We start from the raw sequence: 5,959 nt of genomic DNA, 5'->3' as shown, positions 1-5,959 counted from the left end.
ATAAGAGTTTGCTAGGTGTAATTAACTCCGTTTTTCATTTATGTGAATAAGAAATAGCACATTCTCTCTTTTATTTCTATTTTGAGAACCTGCATCTCTTCTACTCTACTCATCTTCTCTTCTTGATCTTCTTGATCTTTTCTCATCTAGTTTCTTTCTCTTCACACCTAAACTCATTTCACAGTGCTGACGAGAGTGACTTTGCCTCAACTATTATTTTTTCATCAGTTACTACTGATTTGATGGATGATGTTTAATACACATGCTACTTGATTGCAAACTTTTTATGGAAAAAAATCAAATCTTTTTCTACTAGAATAATCAATTTTTTTATGAATAAAGAACTCTAACTACCTCTATATTTTAGTATTTTTATGATAAATATCAAACTAGGTTGATTGTTAGCTAATTTTTGGTATTCATATAAAGTATAACATGAATAATAATTAGATAGTTATTATGAATATTAAAGAAAATTTCTTGAAATGAGTTCGAACACAACAGAATTAAAATTGATTTTATTTTAAAATCAAATTTCTTATTTGAAAAGGATAAACAATAGAAATTAAACTGATTTGTAAATATAATTAAACTCAAATTCCTTCATTTTAGATATAATTTGGTTGACATTAAAATGGTTTGATATGTAAAAATATAAATAATTTTACCCTTTTAGAGAAGGAAAGACGTGGTATAAGTTTGGTGGCGGTAAGTAATGGTAAATAAATGATAAGAATGTAAAATAAAATTGTTATATCAAATTTTAAATGAAATCAAGTTTTATTTTACGTAATTGATTTCAAACCCAATAGCATATTTTCAATTCAATTTATTTCAGGTAAAATCAATTCAATTGCAAAAATATGTTAATCCAAATGCATTGAAATAATAAGTTTGAAGGGTAAATTATTAAAATTGTACTCGATTTTTTAAAATGTAACACCCTATTACACAGAATTTTATGCTTAAGTTGTAGAATAGAGGTAGTGTGATATTACGGACCTCTAAACAGCAAAATAAATACATAATAGAGAAGAGGATAATATACTAGGAGCCTTGAAACAAAATGGGAAAGCAAGAATCGCAAAATGAAAAGCGCAACGCTCAAAAGAAGAGATTACTTGCGTGCTAAAAAACCTAATCGAGAAAAGATAAAGATAAGCAAAAGAGTAAAGGAAAGCCAAGGAAACAGCATAACTAGCCCCTGACTCAGCCTGCGAAGCTAAGGCTGGCCAGAAGATATATATATATATATATATAAACATACATAAATATCCCCAAAATATACTAAAATAAACTCCTATCTCTCCCTCAACCTCTAAGAGGAGCAGCATATACAAGTTACTTGGAGAGTAAGCTAATTCAATACATATATACATATATACAAATAGAAAATCAAAATACTCCCAAGGACTACTTTGCTTCCAAGGATCCAGACGCCTAGCGAGGAGCCTCTCGACCTGCATCTGAAAAATAACAACACAATATGGGATGAGAATCGGAGGTTCTCAGCATGGTAAAAGTGCCACGCGTATAATAAATAAGGTCCTGAGAATGCCATAGGCAATCCTAGAACTCGGTTATTTAGTTATCCAACTTAATTACTAAACAGAAGCCATAAACAGGGGTAGGTGTTCTAAATCTGCTTAACCTAATACCTAACTTACTCAATTCCAAACCTATCCTAACACCAAACTATTTCCCCTTTTTCCTCCATCCCTCCATCATCCGCAATGCAGCAGAAACAAGTAAGTAAGTAACCAAACAAGTTCACGGACAAGTAATGAGCAAATAGTGCAAGTAGCAAATATAACAGGTAGCAGGTGGTACATATCAATTAGGAAAACCCAGGAAATACATGGCAATCAAAACAAACAACAAGTGCATATGATGCATGCCTGTCCTATGCCTGATGGGGCCCATCTGTCGGTTATCCAGCCAACCCGACAAGTCCGAAAATCTTAGACTGTCCCCCGTTGCGCATCCCCAAGAGTATATGCATAGAGTTCACATTCATTTACCATAAAATCACTCAATGAGGGCTATTCATACCCGGGAATTTATACGTGCCCGGTCACCCTTACGACGTAGGGTCAATATAGTATCGAGGTTCAACCTGGAACACGTGGTGGCGAGCCACGGTTTTTACCCAGGAAAACTCGTATCTCAGATATCATTATTCATAAGCCATTGAAATTATTATCAGTACATCATCAAATATCAAGCCTTAGCATTAAATTTCGTTAACATTCTTATTTTCTCCATAAAAGCCACCATTTACAACTTTTTTCACCCTCAAGTTATCTTATTTTCCTAGCTTCTTTTATCTACTAGACCTAGAACCATACTTTAAGCCTTAAAGGGAAGAAAATAGAGGTTTAGAAGTGGAAAATTTGGTTTAAAATAGTCAAAACCGGTTTTTGCAGTAGGCAGCTTCCACGCGTACGCGTAGGCCATGCGTACACGTGGAGCGTACATCAAGTCACGTGTACGCGTGAGTCATGCGTACGCATGAATATGCACACACGCGTACCCATGCTTCTCGCGCATGCGTCGCCAAAATTCCACGCCACGCGTACGCGTGGATGAGCGTTTTTCCAAAAAAATTTGGCAGAATGCCTTGAAAGCTTGCAGCAACCAGATTTTAACCCCTACTTCACAGTTTCATGTATCAAATTTCCATTATCCATAACTTTCTCCTCAAAATTTCATTTTTCACAAAATTGATATCGTTTAAAAATTTACAAAACCATCTTTCATTTGCAACAAACCACAACTCAATCCAAAATTTGAGGAGTAAATTATGGACTTCCAAAATTCATCAAAAACTAGTTTTTAACCAATTCCCAACCAAACCTCATTTTCATCGACTTATAAGTTTCTTACCATTAAAATTTGCATTATGATACCATGTCAACCCAATTCATCAACAACCATTGCCAATATAACCTTTAACCAACTCAACAAATCTTGATCATTATTAAATAACAACATTTACCTCATACATCAATAACCCCTTTTTTATTTATAACAACTCTTCACCTATACCACCCTTCATCATATATTTATCAACCCTCTATCAACATATAACAATTAAATTCCATTAACATAATTCAACCCCTCATACACATTATTCCATCAACTCACATAACAACTATTTGTTAACAAATACCAATCTTAATCCATCAATATATATCAACATCAACGCAACCCATCATAAGCAAGTTCAAGAGCATAAAATTAATAACCTCAATACCTCATAATTTCAATATATATTCATCAACAATTTATTCCAACAACATTGCAAAATTACTCATTAAATGCAATTAACAAATTCAACTTATCTTATGGTTCCTCTAACCTAAGTTTTCACAACAACATAAATATTAAACGTACGAAACTTAAACCATACCTTGGCCGATCACTTAGATTTACCCAAGGCAGCCTCACAACACAAATTACAGCCCTCTAAGCTCAATTAAAACAGCCCCAAAAGAAGCCTTGATCACCAATAAGCCTCCAAGTGCTCCCAATTCAATTCTGAAGCATATATATCCGCTTAATCTACACCTAATACATATACAAGTTCCAATTTTAGTTTTTCCATTATAAATACAAGATTGAGCTAGAGTTTCCTCACCTTACCCATCGATGATTGGAGTATAATCCAATAATTATCCAATATTAGATTGCACCTAAACCACCAAAATCATCAAAATCTCTCAAAGCTCAAGCCAATTTCGTACATAAAGGGGAAACAGAATTCTGGGCACGAATTAGAGAGAGAAATATCTTTTTGTTTGGATAGAATTGAAGAGAACTCTGAGACGAACGCGTGGCCGCAAACGGCTCGTCAATCGGAGCTCCGGATTGAAAGTTACGGAGGATTGAAGTTATGCCAAGGGTTTAGAACCCTCTTCCCCCTTTCTTTTTTTGCATGCTGCACGATTCTTCTTTGAAGAAGAAGAACAAGAAGAATGAGCTGAGCTCATTTCATTTAAATGGAACGGTTGGGCCCACGGGCCCGGTTCGGTCCGGTTCGACCGATTCGGTCTGTTCGGTCCAATTTTTGGCCGAATTCTTTGAAATTAGTGTCGAAATTCTCGTTTTGACGAGCTCTATCCTATTTTGATATTAGTTTTGTATTTTTAATTTTCCTAATTAAAATTCAAATTATTGACTAATTATTTACCGATTTTAGCGGGTTTACATAAAACGCTAACAAAAATAATTCACATTTTTTATAATGATAAAAATATTCTCAAAATATTATAAAATTTGGAAAAAATAACAAAAAATAATATTATTTATTTAAAAAGTGAGAAACAACTTTTGTATTTTGTAAACTATTTATGCATTTGAACTAAAGTTTTGTAAAAATATTTAGATAATTATTTATAAAGTATATACAAAAAACCAGATAAAAATTCAATCTTTAAAAACTTTTTTTAAAAAATTCTTGCTATTGATAAAACAATCTACTTAACATTAAATCATCAAATTTTAAGTATGAATTTTTTTATTTTTCTAATGATACTTGTATAAATTTAATAAAATTCAATTTTTAAAGATTTTTTGAGAATATATATTTAATATTGGATATTTTTATACGTTTTAAAATATTATAAAGATAATTTTGTCGTTAATAAAAATAAAGTCTTTTTTTGTCAACGTTTTGATAATTAGAAAGTGAAATTAGCGATTTACTCTAAGTTGGAATGCATTTAATTCCATTAAAAATTTATGTTTTTTTGTATTATTGACAAGTATCCTAATTAATTGTAGTCAATACTTAACAAACATACTTAAGAAAATCTGAATACTAGTTTTAAGTTCAATTTCATTTCGGTGCCACAAAATAATTTATGAGTATTAATAAAATCATATGTCATAAATAGTAATCTAAAATTAAAAATAAAATTTAGAGAAAAGGACAAATAGGTCCCTCACCTTTTGCCGCGCGGACATTTTCGTCTCTGACCATTGAAAAATACTTTTAAGTCCCTGACCTTCACACGGATCAGTCCCTCCGTCCAAATGCCTCCGTCAAGGACTGATCTGTCCAAATGCCTCCGTCAGGGACTGATCCGTCCAAGTTTTGTGAAGGTCAAGGACTTAAAAGTATTTTTCAATGGTCAGGAACGAAAATGTCTGCGGGACAAAAGGTCAGGGACCTATTTGTCATTTTCTCTAAAATTTATTACTCTAATATTTGATCTCAAATCAATTTTAAATTTAATATTATTTTTATTTATTCTATTAAGATAATTTTATAAGTGATAAAATTTTATTAATTTTTTATTAAAATTTAATTTTGATGTACTGTCAGTGTAAAGTAATTTTATACGTAGGAATAAACGCGGATCGGATCGGAATAATCAAATCTTTTTATGAATAACAAACTCTAACTACCTCTATATTTTAGTATTTTTATGATAAATATAAAACTAGGTTGATTGTTAGCTAATTTTTTGTATCAATATAATGTATAACATGAATAATAATTAGATAGTTGTTAAGAATATTAAAGAAATTTCTTAAAATGAGTTTTGAACACAACACAATTGAAATTGATTTGATTTTAAAATCAAATTCCTTATTTGAAAAGGATAAACAATAGGAATTAAATTAATTTGTAATTATAATTAAACTCGAATTCCTTCATTTTAGATATAATTTGGTTGATATTTAAATGATTTGGTGTGTAAAAATATAAATAATTTTACTCTTTTAGAGAAGGAAAGATGTGGTATAAGGTTGGTGGCGGTTAGTGATGGTTCGATGAAGTTTAGCAGCAGCCCGATGGAAGTTAGATAGAGGTCAATGGTAATTTGACGGTGGTCGGGTTTCGATTAGTAATGATCGGGTTTCGATTAGTAATGATCTGACGATTGTTATTAGTGGTGATAAATAATTTTATGGTAAATAAATGATAAGAATGTAAAATAAAATTATTACA

At 31.5% G+C, this 5,959-nt stretch overlaps 1 long non-coding RNA gene across 1 annotated transcript; it reads right to left on the bottom strand.

Moving 5' to 3' along the window:
• Window positions 1-1,285: 1,285 nt before the first annotated feature.
• LOC110265730 (uncharacterized) lies at window positions 1,286-3,943 on the bottom strand. The gene is made up of 3 exons (XR_002351979.2): window positions 3,646-3,943; window positions 3,413-3,570; window positions 1,286-1,466 (listed from the first exon to the last, which is right to left on the bottom strand). It is a non-coding gene; the product is annotated as an uncharacterized LOC110265730 (long non-coding RNA).
• Between the last annotated feature and the right edge of the window lie 2,016 nt (window positions 3,944-5,959).

This window comes from Arachis ipaensis, chromosome B8 (genome assembly GCF_059453495.1).
Source record: "Arachis ipaensis isolate K30076 ecotype BB chromosome B8, ASM5945349v1, whole genome shotgun sequence".
NCBI classification, from domain to species: Eukaryota; Viridiplantae; Streptophyta; class Magnoliopsida; order Fabales; family Fabaceae; genus Arachis; species Arachis ipaensis.
The sequence above is the reverse complement of the archived record's forward strand: the minus strand, read 5'-3'. Positions and strand labels throughout refer to the sequence as shown.